Source organism: Pongo abelii, chromosome 16, assembly GCF_028885655.2.
Source record: "Pongo abelii isolate AG06213 chromosome 16, NHGRI_mPonAbe1-v2.0_pri, whole genome shotgun sequence".
Classification (NCBI taxonomy): domain Eukaryota; kingdom Metazoa; phylum Chordata; class Mammalia; order Primates; family Hominidae; genus Pongo; species Pongo abelii.
The window spans coordinates 5170638-5188986 of record NC_072001.2 but is presented as its reverse complement, the minus strand read 5'-3'; positions in this window follow the sequence as shown (position 1 = coordinate 5188986).

Here is an 18349-nt window from a genome sequence, read left to right as displayed (position 1 = left end):
CCATTGCATTCCATTCCATCCCATTCCACTCTATTCTATTTCACTCCACTCCACTGAACTCATCACAATTCCATTCCACTCCATCTCATTCCATTCGAGTCCATTCCACTCCAGTCTACTGCACTCTACTCCACTCCAGTCCACTACATTCTACTCCATTCCATTCAATTCCACTTCACTCCATTACATTCCATTCCTTTCTTTCCAATGGATATCACTGTGTCAGCCAGGCTGTAGTGCAGTGGCACAATCACAGCTCACTTTACAAGACAACTTTCCGTTACATTGCATTCTATTCCATTACATTCTATTGCATTCCATTCCATTCCATTCCATTCAAATCCATTCCATTCCACTCCGTTCCACTCCACTCCACTCCACTCCACTCCACATCACTCCACTCCACTCCAGTCCACTCAATTATATTACATTCCATTGCATTTCACTCCGTTGCATTCCATTCATTTCTTTCGTCAGTATGTTACTGTGACACCCTGGCTTGAGTGCAGCGGCACAATCTCAACTCTCATTACATGTCAACTTTCCATTGCATTGCATTCTATTCCATTGCATTCAATTTCATTAAATTCAATTCCATTCCATTCCATTTCATTCCATTTCAGTCATTGCGTTCATTTCCATTCCATTCCACTCTGTTCCACTCCACTCAACTCCACTACATTCCATTACATCCGATTCCATTCCATTTCATTCCTCTCCTCTCCACTCCAATGGACTCCACTCCACTTCAATCGACTCCATCACATTCCATTTTGCTCTATTCCACTGCACTCAACTCCACCCCAATCCACTCCCCTTCATTCCATTTCATTCAATTCCATTCCCTTCCTATCCATTTCACTCCACTCCACTTCACTCCGCTCCACTCGAGTACACTCCATTCCATTGCATTCCATTCCATTCCACTCCATTACATTCCATTCCTTTCCTTGGAGAGTATTTCACTATGTCTCCCAGTCTGGAGTGCAGTGGCATTATCTCAGCTCACATTTCATTATTCCATTCCATTCTATTCCACTCCATTCCATTCCATTCCACTCCATTCCATTCCATTCCACTCCATTCCATTCCATTCCATTGCACTCCATTCCAATCCCCTCCACCCCACTCCACTCTACTCCATTCAACTCCATTCCGTTCCATTCCATTCTAATATGTTCCATCCCACTATGTTCCATTCCTAACCATTCCATTCCATTCCACCCCATTCCACTCCATTCCACTCCCTTCCATTCCACTCCATTCCACTACGTTCCATTACACTTCTCTCCACTCCACTCCACTCCTCTCCACTCTACTTCACACAACCTCATTCCACTCCATTCCATTCCATTACATTGCACTCCGTTTCACTACACTCCACTCCATTCAGTTCCATTAAACTCCATTGCAATTGACTACAGTACACTACACTACATTCCGTTAAACTCCACTCCATTCCACTGCACTCCAATCTACTCCACCCCATTCCATTCCGTTCCACTCGAATCCATTCTATTCCACTCTATTCTATTCCACTCCATTCCAGTTCTTTCCAATCCACTCCATTCTTTTCCACTCCACTTCATTCCAGTCCACTCTACTCCACTTCTTAACACTCCACTCCACTCTAATCCACTCCATTTTACTCCACTCCATTCCATTCCATTCCCTGATATTCCCTTCTGTTGCATTTCACTCCTTTCCAGTCAAATCCACTCCACTCCATTCCATCGCTTTCCATTACACTCCTCTGCATCTAATCCACTCCAATCCAATGCCTTCCACTATACTCCACTCCATTCCACTGCACTTCACAACATTCCTCTCTAATCCATTTCATTCCACTCCACATTCCATTCCATTCGATTCCATTACACATTACTTTCCTCTTTCCATTCAATTTCACATTCCATTCCACTCCATTCCACATTCCACCCATTCCATTCCATCACACATTCCATTCCATTACATATTCCATTCCATCCCATTCCATTCCATTCCATATTCCATGCATTTCTATTCCACATTCCATTTCCTTACATTCCAAATTCCATTCCATTCCATTCCATTCCACATTTCTTTCCACATTCAATTCCATTCCATTCCACATTCCATTCCATTCCATTCCACGTTCCATTCCATTTCATTACACAGTCCATTCCCTTCCATTCCACATAAAATTCCATTCCATTCCATTACACATTCCATTCCCTTCCATTCCACATAATATTCCATTCCATTCCATACCATTCCACATTCCATTCCATTCCATTCCACAATCCATTCCATTCCATTCCACATTCCATTCCACATTCCATTCCATTCCATTCCACATTCCATTCCATTCCATTTCATTCCACAATCCATTCCATTCCATTCCACATTCCACTCAATTCCATTCCACATTCCATTCCACATTTCATTCTATTCCATTCCACATTCCATTTCACATTCCATTCCACATTACATTCCATTCCATTCCACAATCTATTCCACATTCCATTCCACATTCTATTCCACATTCCATTCCACATTGCTTTCCATTCCATTCCACATTCCATTCCATTCCATTCCATTACACATTCTATTCCAATCCTTTCCACATTCCATTCCATTCAATTCCACAATCCATTTCACATTCCACTCCACATTCCATTCCATTCCATTCCACATTCTATTCCACATTCCGTTCCAGATTCCATGACACATTCCATTCTATTTCATTCCACATTCCATTCCACATCCCATTTAATTCCTTTCCATATTACATTCCACATTCCATTCCATTCCATTCCACGTTCCGTTCCACGTTGCATTCCACGTTCCATTCTACGTTCCATTCCATCCCACATTAAATTCCATTCCATTCCACATTACATTCCGCGTTCCATTCCCTTCCATTCCGCATTCCATTCCACTTTCCATTAAATTCCATTCCACTTTCTCTTCCACATTCCATTCCATTCCATTCCACATTCTATTCCATTTGATTCCATTCCACATTCCATTCCATTACATTCTATTCCACATTCCATTACATTTCATTCCATTTAACATTCCATTCCATTCCATTCCATTTCACATTCCATTCCATTCCTTTCAACATTCCATTCGTTTCCATCACACATTCCATTCCATGATATTCCACATTCCTTTCGATTCCCTTCCACTTTCCATTCCACTCCATTCCACTCCATTCCACATTCAATTCCACAATCCAATCCATTCCACATTCCATTCCACATTCCATTCCACATTCCATTCGATTCAATTCCACTTTCCATTCCACATACTATTCCACATTCCATTCCACATTCCATTCGATTCCATTCCAATTTCCATTCCACATACCATTCCACATTCCATTCCATTCCAGTCCACAATAGATTCCACTCCATTCTACATTCCATTCCACATTCCATTCCATTCCATTCATCATTCCTTTCCATTCCAATTCACATTCCTTTCCAATCCATTCCATTCCATATTCCATTCCATTCCACTCCACATTGCATTCCATTCCATTCCACATTTCAATCCTTTCCATTCCACATTCCATTCCATTCCATTCCATTCTAGATTCCATTCACTTCCATTCCATTCCATTCCATTCAACATTATGTTCCAATCCATTCCATACTCCATCCCATTCCATTCCACATTCCATTCCATTCTTTTCCACATTCCATTCCACATTCCATTCCACATTCCATTCCTCATTCCATTCCACGTTCCATTACATGTTCCATTCCACATTCCATTCCACTTTCCATTCCACATTCCATTCCACATTCCTTTCCAGATTATATCACATTCCACAATCCATTCCATTCCATTCCACATTCCATTCCAAATTCCATTCCATTCCATATTCCATTCCACTTTTCATTCTACATTCCATTACACATTCCATTCCATTCCACATTCCATTTCATTCCACTCCAAATTCCATTCCATTCAATTCCATATTTCATCACACATTCCATTCCATTCCATTCCAGATTCCACTCCACACTACATTCCATTCCATTCCACATTCCATTCAATCCCATTCAACAATCCATTGCATTCCATTTCACAATCGATTAAATTCCATTCCATTTCGTTGAATGGAAAGTTCCACATGCCATTCAACTTTCCATTCCATTCCGTTTCACAATCCATTAAATACCATTCTATTCCGTTCCACATGCCATTCTACATTCCATTCCATTCCATTCCGCATTCCATTCAACATTCCATTCCACATTCCATTCCTTTCCACTCCACATTCCTATCCATTCAATTCCATTCCATTCCACATTCCATTCCATTCCACATTCCATTCCATTCCACATTCCATTCCACATTCCAATACATTCCATTCCACATTCCATTCCATTCCATTGCACATTCCCTTCCACATTTCATTCCATTCCACTCCGTTTCATTGCATTCCATTCCACATTCCATTACATCCCATTCCACATTACATTCAATTCCATTCCACACTCCATTCAATTCCATTCCATTCCATTCCACATTCAATTCCACATTCCCTTCCATTCCATTCCACATTCCATTAAACATTCCATTTCATTCCATTCCACATTCCATTCCATTCCATTCCACATTCCATTCCATTCCACATTCCATTCCATTCCACATTCCATTCCATTCCATTCCATGATCCATTCCTTTCCATTCCACGTTCAATTGCACATTCCATTCTATTCCATTCCACATTCCTTTCCAATCCTTTCCACATTCTATTCAATTCCATTCCATTCTCGATTCCATTCCATTCCATTCCATTCAACATTCCATTCCACATTCCATTCAATTCCATTCCACACTCCTTTCCACATTCCATTCAATTCCATTCCGCACTCCTTTCCAAACCATTCCATTCCATTCCACATTCCATTCCTTTCCATTCCACATTCCATTCAACATTTCATTCCACATTAAATTACATTACATTCCACATTGCATTCCACTCAATTCAATTCCTTTCGATTCCATCTTCCATTCCCTTCCATTTCATTCCATATTCCATTCCATACCATTCCACTTTCCATTCCATTCCATTACACATACCATTCTGTTCCATTCCATATTCCATTCCATTCAATTAGACATTCCATTCAATTCCATATTCCATTCCATTCCATTAGACATTCCATTCCATTCCACATTCCAATCCATTCCACTTCACTTTCCATTGCAGTCCATATTCCCTTCCATTACATTCCACATTCCATTCCATTCCATTCCACATTAAATTACACTCAAAACAATTCCATTCCATTCCATTCCTCATTCAATTCCAATCCACTTCACAGTCCACATTCCATTCCATTCCATTCCTTTCCACATTCCTTTCCATTCCACATTCCATTCCATTCCATTCCACATTCCATTTCACATTCCATTCCACATTCCATTCCATTCCATTCCACATTCCATTTCACATTCCATTCCACATTACATTCCATTCCATTCCACATTCTATTCCACATTCAATTCCAGATTCCATGCCACATTCCATTACATTCCAAATTCCATTCCACATTCCATTCCACATTCCATTCCACATTCCATTCCTCATTACATTCAATTCCTTTCCACATTACATTCCACATTCCATTGGTTTCTATTCCACGTTCCATTCCACGTTGCATTCCACATTCCATTCCATCAAGCATTCCATTCCTATCCATTCCACATTCCATTCCATATTCCATTAAATTCCATTCCACTTTCTATTCCACATTCCATTCCATTCTATTCCACATTCCATTCCACCTTCCATTCCATTCCATTCCACTTTTCATTCCAATCCATTCTATTCAAGATTCCATTCCAATTCATTTCATTCCACATTCCGTTCCGTTAGAATCAACATTCCATTCTTTTCCATCCCCCATTCCAATCCATTACATTCCACATTCCTTTCGATTCCATTCCACATTCCATTCGACTCCATTCCACATTCAATTCCACATTCTGTTCCTTTCCATTCCACTTTCCATTCCATTCCATTCCATTCCACATTCCATTCCACATTACATTCCACTCCATTCCACATTCTATTCCACATTCCATTCCACATTCCATTCCACATTCCATTCCATTCCATACCATTCCATATTCCATTCCATTCCATTGCACATTGCATTCCATTCCATTCCACATTCCATTTCGCATTCCATTCCACATTACATTCCATTCCATTCCACATTCTATTCCACATTCCATTCCAGATTCCATGACACATTCCATTTCATTCCATTCCACATTCCATTGCATATTCCATTCCACATCCCTTTCCACATTCCATTAAATTCCGTTCCACATTCCATTCAATTCCTTTCCACATTACATTCCACATTCCATTACATTCCATCCCACGTTCAATTCCACGTTGCTTTCCACGTTCCATTCCACGTTCCATTCCATTCTATTCCATATTCCATTCCACGTTCCCTTCCATTCCATTCCAAGCTCCATTCCACTTTCCATTAAATTCCATTCGACTTTCTCTTCCTTATTCCATTCCATTCTATTCCAAATTCCATTCCACCTTTCATTCCATTTGATTCCATTCCACATTCCATTCAATTCCATTCCATTCCACATTCCATTCCATTTCATTCCATTTCACATTCCATTCCATTGCATTCAACATTCCGTTCGTTTCCATCGCACATTCCATTCCATTATTTTCCACATTCCTTTCGAATCCATTCCACCTTCCATTCCACTCTATTCCACACTCAATTCCACATTCCTTTGCATTCCACATTCCATTCCAAGTTCCATTCCACATTCCATTCGATTCTATTACATTTTCCATTCCACATACTGTTACACCTTTGATTCCACCTTCCGTTCCATTCCATTCCACATTACATTCCATTCAATTCCACATTCCATTCCACATTCCATTCGATTCCATTCTAATTTCCTTTCCACATACTATTTCACATTCCATTCCACATTCCATTCCACATTCTATTCCACATTCTATTCCACATTCCATTCCATTCCAGTCCACAATACATTCCACTCCATTCTACATTCCATTCCACATTCCATTCCATTCCATACTACTTTCCATTCCATTCCATTCATCATTTCTTTACATTCCATTTCACTTTCCTTTCCATTCCATTCCATTCCATATTCCATTCCAATCCACTCCACATTCCATTTCATTCCATTCCACATTCCATTCCTTTCCATTCCACATTCCATTCCATTCCATTCCATTCCAGATTCCATTCACTTCCATACCATTCCATTCCATTCCATACCATTCCACTTTCCATTCCATTCCACATTCCATTCCATTCCATTCCACATTCCATTCTACGTTCCTTTCCTCCTTCCATTCAACGTTCCATTCCATGCTCCATTCCACTTTCCATTCCACTTTCAATTCCACATTCCGTTCCAGATTCCATTCCAGATTGCATTCCATTCCACAATCCATTACTTTCCATTACACATTCCATTCCACATTCCATTCCATTCTATTCCATATTCCATTCTACATTCCATTACACATTCCTTTCTATTGCATTCCATATTCCATTCCACTTTTCATTCCACATTCCATTACACATTATTTTCCATTCCACATTCCATTCCATTCCCCTGCAAATTCCATTCCATTCAATTCCATATTCCATCCCACATTCCATTCCATTCCATTCCACTTTCCATTCCATTCCATTCCACATTCCATTCCGTTCCATTCGACATTCTATTCCGTTCCATTTCAGATTTCATTCAATTCCGTTCCTCATTGCATTCCGTTCCACTCCACAATATGTTCCATGTTCCATTCCAATCCATTCCTCTTTCCATTCCAGGTTCCAATCCGCATTCCATTCCTCATTCCATTCATCGTTCCATTCCATTACATTCCATGTTCCATTCTCACCCATTCAACGTTCCATTTCACATTCCATTCCTTTGCATTCCACATTTAATTCCATTCCATTCCACATTCCATTCCACATTACATTCCGTTCCATTCCAAATTCCATTCATCTCCATTCCACATTCCATTCATCTCCATTCCACATTCCATTCCTTTCCACATTCCATTCCATTTCATTCCACTCCACATTTCATTCCATTCCATTCCACTCCACATTCCATTAATTTTCAATCCCCATTCCATTCCTTTCCATTCCACATTCCATTCCATTCCATTACATTCCAGATTCCATTCCATTCCATTCCATTCCAGATTCCATTCACTTCCATACCATTCCATTCCATTCCATACCATTCCACTTTCCATTCCATTCCATACCATTCCACTTTCCATTCCATTCCACATTCCATTCCATTCCATTCCACATTCCATTCTACGTTCCTTTCCTCCTTCCATTCAACGTTCCATTCCATGCTCCATTCCACTTTCCATTCCAGTTTCAATTCCACATTCCGTTCCAGATTCCATTCCATTCCACAATCCATTACATTCCACTACACATTCCATTACACATTCCATTCCATTCTATTCCATATTCCATTCTACATTCCATTACACATTCCTTTCCATTGCATTCCATATTCCTTTCCACTTTTCATTCCACTTTCCATTACACATTCTTTTCCATTCCACATTCCATTCCATTCCCCTGCAAATTCCATTCCATTCAATTCCATATTCCATCCCACATTCCATTCCATTCCATTTCACTTTCCATTCCATTCCATTCCACATTCCATTCCGTTCCATTCCACATTCTATTCCGTTCCATTTCAGATTTAATTCAATTCCGTTCCTCATTGCATTCCGTTCCACTCCACAATATGTTCCATGTTCCATTCCAATCCATTCCTCTTTCCATTCCAGGTTCCAATCCGCATTCCATTCCTCATTCCATTCATCGTTCCATTCCATTACATTCCATGTTCCATTCTCACCCATTCAACCTTCCATTTCACATTCCATTCCTTTGCATTCCACATTTAATTCCATTCCATTCCACATTCCATTCCACATTACATTCCGTTCCATTCCAAATTCCATTCATCTCCATTCCACATTCCATTCATCTCCATTCCACATTCCATTCCTTTCCACATTCCATTCCATTTCATTCCACTCCACATTTCATTCCATTCCATTCCACTCCACATTTCATTAATTTTCAATCCCCATTCCATTCCTTTCCATTCCACATTCCATTCCATTCAATTCCATTCCATTCCACATTCCATTCCGTTCCATTCTATTAAATTCCAGATTTCATTCCATTTCATTCCATTCCACATTCCATTCCATTCCGTTAAACATTCCATTCCACTCCACATCCCATTCCACTTTCCATTCCATTCTATTCCACATTCCATTTCAGATTGCATCCCATTCCATTCCGTATCGCATTCCACATTCCATTCCATTCCATTCCACATTCCATTCCATTCCACTTTCCACTCCATTCCATTGAATCACACATTCCATTCAATTCCACATTCCATTCCATAACATCCCTTTCCATTCCATTCCACTTTCCACTCCATTCCATTGAATCACACATTCCATTCCATTCCACAATCCATTCCATTTCATTCCAGTCCTGTCCACATTCCATTCCATTCCATTCCATTCCACATTCCATTACACATTCCATTCCACATTTCATTCCATTTCATTCCACATTCCATTCCATATTGCATCACATTCCATTCCATATTCCATTCCACATTGCATTCCATTCCATTCCATCCCATTCCAGATTCCATTCCATGCCATTCCATTGAATTCCACATTCCATTCCATTGAATTCCAAATTCCATTCCATTCCATTCCACATTCCATTCCATTCCTCATTTCATTCCACATTCCATTTCACATTTCATTCCACATTCCAATCGATTCCACATTCCATTAGACATCCATTCCTTTCCATTGCACATTCCATTCCATGTTCTTTTCCACATTCCAATCCACATTCCATTCCACATTGCCTTCCACATTCCATTCCACAATCCATTCGACATTCCATTCCATTCCATGAAAAATAACATTCCATGCTCCATTCCATTCCATACCACTTTCACTTCCACATTACTTTCAATTACATTTGACTTTCAATTCCAAATTCCATTTCACATTCCCCTCCATTCCATTATAGATTACATTCCATACTCTAAACCACATTCCATTCCACATTCCCTTCCACATTCCATTCCATTCCATTGCACATTATATTCCACAATACATTCCATATTTCTTTCCACATTCCATTCCAAGTTCCTTTCCGTTCCATTCCATGTTCCATTCCACACTCCATTCCACATTCCATTCCACATTGCATTCCGTTCCATTCTACATTCTTTCCACATTCCATTCTGCATTCCATTCCACATTCCATTCCACATTCCATTCCACACTCTATTCCACATCCCATTCCACATTCCATTTCGTTCCATTCCACATTCCATTCCACACTCCGTTCCACATTCCATTCCACATCCCATTCCATTCCACTCCACATTCTATTCCACATATCTTTCTGCATTCCATTCCGCATTCCATTCCACATTTCTCTCCACATTCCATTGAACGTTCCATTCCATTCCATTCAACATTCCGTTCCACATTCCATTCCATTTCATTTCACATTCCATTCCGTTTCATTCCAGATTGTTTTCCACTTTCCATTCCACATTCCTTTCCACATTCCATTCCACATTCCGTTCCACATTCCATTCCACATTCCATTCCATTCCATTCCATTCCACATTGCATTCCACATTTCATTCCACATTCCATTCCACATTCCATTCCATTCCTTTCCACATTCCATTCCACGTTCCTTTTAACGTTCCATTCCTTTACATTCCACTTTCCATTCCATGCTCCATTCCATGTCCCATTCCATTTCATTCCACGTTCAATTCCACAGTCAGTTCCATTCCATTTCACATTCCATGCTACATTCCTTTCTGCATTCCATTCAAAGTTCCATTCAGTCCATTCCACGTTCCATTCCACATTCCATTCCATACTCCATTCCACATTCCATTGCACTTTCCATTACGTTCCATTCCACATTCTTTCCACATCCATTCCACATTCCTTTCCACATTGCATTCCACATTCCATTCCACATTCCATTCCATTCCATTCCACGTCCCATTCCACAACCCACTACTTTCCATTACACATTCCATTCCATTCCATTCAACCTTCCATTCCACATTCCATTCCACATTCCATTCCATTCCATTTCGCAGTCCATTGCACATTCCATTCCACATTCCGTTCCACATTCCATTGCATTCCATTCCCCTTTGCATTCCACGTTCCATTCCAGGTTTAATTCCATTCCATTCCATGTTCCATTCCCCTTTCCATTCCATTCAATTTCACTTTCCGTTCCACATTCCATTCCATTCTGCTCCGCATTGCATTTCACATTCCATTCCACATTCCATTCCACATTCCTTCAAATTCCATTCCTCATTCCATTCCACGTTCCATTCCACGTACAATTCCATGTTCCATTCCACGTTCCATTAAATTCCATTCCACATTCCAATCCACGTTTCATTCCGCATTCCATTCCACATTCCATTCCACATTCTATTCCACATTCCATTGCATTCCATTCCATGTTCCTTTCCACGTTCCATTCCACGTTCCTTTCCACGTTCCATTGCATTCCATTAGACGTTCCATTCCATGACATTCGACAATGCTTTCCACATTCCATTTCACATTCCATTGCACATTCCATTTGACATACAATTGCATTCCCTTCCACATTCCGTGTCACATTCCTTTGCACATTCCTTTAAATTCCATTGCACATTCCATTCCACGTTACATTCCATTCCATTCCACATTCCATTCCACATTCTATTCCATTTCATTCCACATTCCATTCCACATTGCATTCCACATTCCGTTTCATTTCATTTCACATTACATTCCACGTTCCATTTCTCATTCCATTCTACATATTATTTCACATTCAATTCCATTCTACTTTGCATTCTACATTCCATTCCACATTGCTTTCCATTTCATTCCTCGTTCCATTCTGTTCCATTCCACTTTCCATTCCACGTTCCATTCCACATTGCTTTCCATTTCATTCCTCGTTCCATTCCGTTCCATTCCACTTTCCATTCCACGTTCCATTCCACATTGCATTCCACATTCCATTGCGTTCCATTGCACATTACATTCCATTCCATTCCACATTCCATTCCACATTCCATTACATTCCATTCCACTTTCCATTCCACGTTCCATTCCACATTGCATTCCACATTCCATTGCGTTCCATTGCACATTACATTCCATATTCCTTTGCACATTCCATTCCATTCCATTCCACATTCCATTCCACATTCCATTCCATTCCATTCCACATTCCATTCCTCGTTCCATTCCATGTTTCATTCCACGTTTCATTCCATTCCATTCCACGTTCCATTCCGTTCCATTCCATGTTCCATTTCATGCCATTCCACTTTCCATTCCACATTTCATTTCGCATTCCATTCCATTCCATTCCACACTCCTTTCCGTTCCATTCCACATTTCATTCCATTCCATTCCACATTCCCTTCCACATTCCATTCCACATTCCCTTCCACATTCCATTCCACATTCCGCTCCATTCCATTCCACATTCCATTCCACATTCCGTTCCATTCCATTTCACATTCCGTTCCATTCCATTCCACATTCAATTACACATACCACTCCACATACCGTTCAATTCCATTCTAAATTCCATTCCATTCCATTCCACATTCCTTTCCAAATTCCAATCCATATTCCACTCCATTCCATTCCACATTTGATTCCACATTGCATTCCATTCCATTCCCCATTCCATTTCATTACATTCCATGGTCCTTTCCACTTTGCTGTCCACGTTCCATTCCACGTTCCACTCCACGTTCCATTCAATTTCATTCCACGTTCCAATCCATTCCATTCCACATTCAATTCCAGTTTCCATTTCACATTACATTCCACATTCCATTTCACCTTCTGTTCCATTCCATTGCCCATTGTATTCTACATTCCATTCCAGATTCCATTCCATTCCTTTCCACATTCCATCCCACATTCCATTTCACGTTGCATTCCATTCCATTCCATGTTCCATTCCACGTTCCATTAAATTCCACTACAGATTCGATTCTACATTCAATTCCATTCCATTTCACTTTCCATTCTACATTCCATTCCAAATTCCATTCCGTTCCATTCCACATTCCATCCCACACTCCATTCCGTTCCATTCCACATTCCATTCCACGATCCATTCAACATTCCATTCCACATTCCATTCCACATTCAATTACGCAGTCCATGCCTTTCCATTCCACTTTCCATTTGACTCTCCATTCCACATTCCATTTCACATTCCATTCCGTTCCATTAAACATTCCCTTCCGTAATCCATTCCACGTTCTATTCCACGTTCTGTTCCACCTTCTATTCCATTCCATTCCACGTGCCTTTCCATTCCATTCAACTTTCCATTTCATGCCGTTCACGTTACATTCCACATTGCATTTCACATTCCATTCCAGTTTCCATTCCATTCCATTCCATTCTATTTCACATTCCATTCCTTTCCAATCCACATTCAATTCCATTCCACTAGATGTTACATTCCATTCCACATTCGATTCCTTTCCATTCTACATTCAATTCAATTCCACATTCAATGCCATTCCATTCCACATTCCATTCCATTGCATTCCACTTTTCATTCCCTTCCATTTCAAATTCCATTCCACATTCCATTCCATTCCGTTCTATTCCACATTCTATTCAATTCCATTCCACATTCTATTCCATTCCATTCCACATTGCGTTCCACATTCCATTCCATTCCATTCTATTCCATTCTATTCCATTCCATTCCACATTTCATTCCACATTCCATTCCAATCCATTCTATTCCACATTCCATTCCATTCCATTCCACATTCCATTCCATTCCATTCCACATTCCATTCCATTCCATTCTATTCCATTCTATTCCATTCCATTCCACATTCCATTCCATTCCATTCTATTCCATTCTATTCCATTCCATTACACATTCCATTACACATTCCATTCCAATCCATTCTATTCCACATTCCATTCCATTCCATTCCACATTCCATTCCATTCCATTCCACATTCCATTCCATTCCATTCCACATTGCATTCCACATTCCATTCCATGTTCCATTCCACATTCCATTCTATTCCGTTCCTCATTATATTCCACATTTCATTCCATTCCATTCCACATTGCATTCCACATTTAATTCCATTAGATTCCACATTCAATTCCATATTCCATTTCACGTTCCATTCCACATTCCATTCCACATTCAATTCCATTCCACATTCCATTCCACTCCACGAAACATTCCATTACATTCCACGTTCCATTACACTCCATTCCACTTTCCATTCTACATTCTGTTTCACATTCCATTCCAAATTCCATTTCACTTTCAATTCCATTACATTACACATTCCATTCCATTCCAATCCAGATTCCATTCCATTCCAATCCACATACCATTCCATTCCATTCCCCTTTCCATTCCGTTTCACATTCCATTCCGTTCCATTCCACATTCCATTCCAATCCATTCCACATTCCATTCCACATTCCTTTCCCCATTCCGTTCCATTCCATTCTATTCCACATTCCATTACATTCCATTCCACATTCCATTCCATTCCATTCCACATTCCATTCCAAATTCCATTCCACTTTTCCTTCCATGTTCCATTCCAATACATTCAACATTCCATTCCATTCCATTCCATTCCACATTCCATTCCATTCAATTTCACATTCCATTCCATTACTTTGCTTTCCACATTCCATTGCATTCCATTCCGTATTACATTCCATTGCATTCTATTCTATTTCACATTCCATTCCATTCCATTCTGTTCCACCTTCCATTCCATTATATTCCACATTCCATTCAATTACTTTCCACATTCCATTACAAATTCCATTCCACATTCTATTCCACGTTCCATTCTATTGCATTCCACATTCTATCCCACGCCATTCCGCATACCATTCCATTCAATTCCTCATTCCATTCCTTTCCACTGCGTTCCACATTCCATTCCATTCCATTCTGCATTCCATTCCATTCCATTCCATTCTATTCCACATTTCATTCCATTCGATTCCACATTCCATTCCATTCCATTCCACGTTCCATATCACATTGAATTCCATTGCATTCTATTCCACATTCCATTCCATTCGATTCCACATTCCATTCCATTCCATTCCACATTCCATTCCACATTCCGTTCCGCATTCTATTCAAAGTTCCATTCCATTCCATTCCACATTCCATTCCATTCCATTCCACCTTCCATTCCATTCCATTTCTTATTCCATCCCATTACATGCCACGTTCCATTCCATTACACGATCCAGTCCACATTCCATTCCTCGTTGCATTCCATTCCGTTCCTCATTCCATTCCACGTCCGTTCCATTCCATTCAACGTTCCATTCCACATTCCATTTCACGTTCCCTTCCACGTTCCATTCCACAATCCATTCCATGTTCCATTCCACGTTCAATTCCATGGTCCATTCCACGTTCCATTCCATTCCATTCCAGATTCCACTGCACATTCCATTGCATTCCACTCCACATTCCATTCCACATTCCATGATATTCCATTCCACATTCCATTCCGTTCCATTCTACATTCATTCCACATTCCATTCCACGTTCCATTCCAAGTTCCATTCCACGTTCCGTTCCAACCTCCATTCCACTCCATTCCGCGTTCCATTTAATTCCGTTCCACATTCCATTCCACATTCCATTTCACATTCAATTCCAAATTCCATTTCACATTCAATTCCACATTCCATTTCACATTCCATTCCATTCCATTCCATTCACATCCATGTTACATTCCTTTGAAATCCACATTGCGTTCCTTTGCATTCCACACTAAATTCCATTCCATTCCACATTGCATTCCATTCCATTCTACTTTCCATACCTTTCCATTCCTTTCCACATTCCATTGTTTTCATTCCACATTCCATTCCATTCCTTTCCACATTCCATTCCATTCCATATTCCTTTCCACATTCCATTCCCTTTCATTCAACATTGCATTCCATTCCTTTCCACATTCCATTCCATGTTCCATTCCATGATCCATTCCATGTTCCATTCCATTCCAATCCACATTCTATTCCACATTCCATTCCACTTCATTCAACTTTCCATTCCACATTCCATTATATTCCATTCCACTTTCCATTCCACATTCCATTCCACATTGCATTCCACGTTCCACTCCAGGTTCCATCCATTCAATTCCACTTTCCATTCCACGTTCCATTCCATTATATTCCACGTTCCATTCCACTTTGCATTGCACATTGCATTCCACATTCCATTTCACATTCCATTCCATGTTCCATTCCACTTTCCATTCCACGTTCCATTCCACGTTCCATTCATTCCATTCTACATTCCATTTCATTCCATTCAATTCCATTCCGCATTCCATTTCATTCCATTCAATTCCATTTCACATTCCATATAATTCCATTCCCTTCCACATTTCATTCCATTCCACTACACATTCCATTCCATTCCATTCTATATTCCATTCCATATCATTCCATTCCATTCCACATTCCATTACAAATTACATTCCCTTGCATTCCACATTCCATTACATTCCATTTCTCATTTCATTCCACGTTCCTTTCCACGTTCCATTCTGCGTTCCATTCCACGATCAATTCCACATTCCATTCCACGTTCCTTTCCATTCCATTCGACATTCCATTGCACATTATATTCCATTCCATTCCATATTCCATACCATTAAATTCCATTCCATACGACATTCCATTCCATTCCATTTTCCATTCCACATTCCATTCCATTCCATTCCACATTCAATTCTGCATTCCATTAAATTCCATTCCACATTCAATTCCATTCCATTCTACATTCCTTCCACATTACATTAAACGTTCCTTTCCAAGTTCCATTCCACTTTCCATTCCAGTTTCCATTCTATTCCACTTCACATTCTATTCCATTCCATTCCACGTTCCATTTAATTCCGATTCACATTCCTTTCCACATTCCATATCACATTCAATTCCACATGTCATTTCACATTCCATTCCATCCAATTCCACGTTCCAATCTTTTCCAATCCACATTCCATTCCTTTACATTCCACACTAAATTCCATTCCTTTCCACATTCCATTCCATTCCATTCCATTCCATTCTACATTCCATACCATTCCATTCCATTCCACATTCCATTCTTTCCATTCGACATTCCATTCCTTTCCTTTCCACATTCATTTCCATTTCATTCCATTCCGCATTCCATTCCACATTCCATTCCCTTTCATTCCACATTCCATTCCATTCCATTTCACATTCCATTTCACGTTCCATTCCACCATCCATTTCACATTCCATTCCATTCCTTTCTACATTCTATTCCACATTCCAATCCATTCCATTCCACCTTCCATTCCTCATTCCATTACATTCCATTCCAAGTTCCATTCCACATTCCTTTACACATTCCATTCCTCGTTCCACTCCACGTTCCATCCTTTCATTTCCACATTCCATTCCATGTTCCATTCCATTATATTCCACGTTCCATTCCACTTTCCATCGCACTTTCCATTCCACGTACCATTTCACATTCCATTTCATCTTCCATTGCACTTTCCATTCCACATTCCATTCCACTTTCCGTTCCATTCCATTCCACGTTAGATTCCACTTTCCATTCCATTCCATTCCATTCCACATTTCATTTCACATTCCATTCCACATTCCGTTCCACATTCCAATCCATTGTATTCCACTTTCCTTGCCACATTCCATTCCACATTCAATTCCATTACGTTCCACACTCCATTCCACATTCCATTCCACATTACATTCCATTCCATTCCACATTCCATTCCATTGCGTAATCCATTTCACATTCCATTCCGTTCCATTCCACATTCGTTTTCACAAGCCATTCCACATGCCATTCCACGTTCTGTTTAACATTCCATTCCACATTCCTTTGCATTCCATTCGACATTAAATTCCATTCCATTCCACATTCCATTTCGCATTCGATTCCACATTCGATTTCACATTCCATTCCTTTCAATTCCCCATTCCATTCCATTCCATTCAACATTCCATTCCACTTTCCATTCCATTACTTTCCACATTCCATTCCGTTCCATTCCCCATTCCATTCCATTCCATTCCATTTTCCATTCTACGTTCCATTCCAAGGTCCATTCAATTCCATTCCG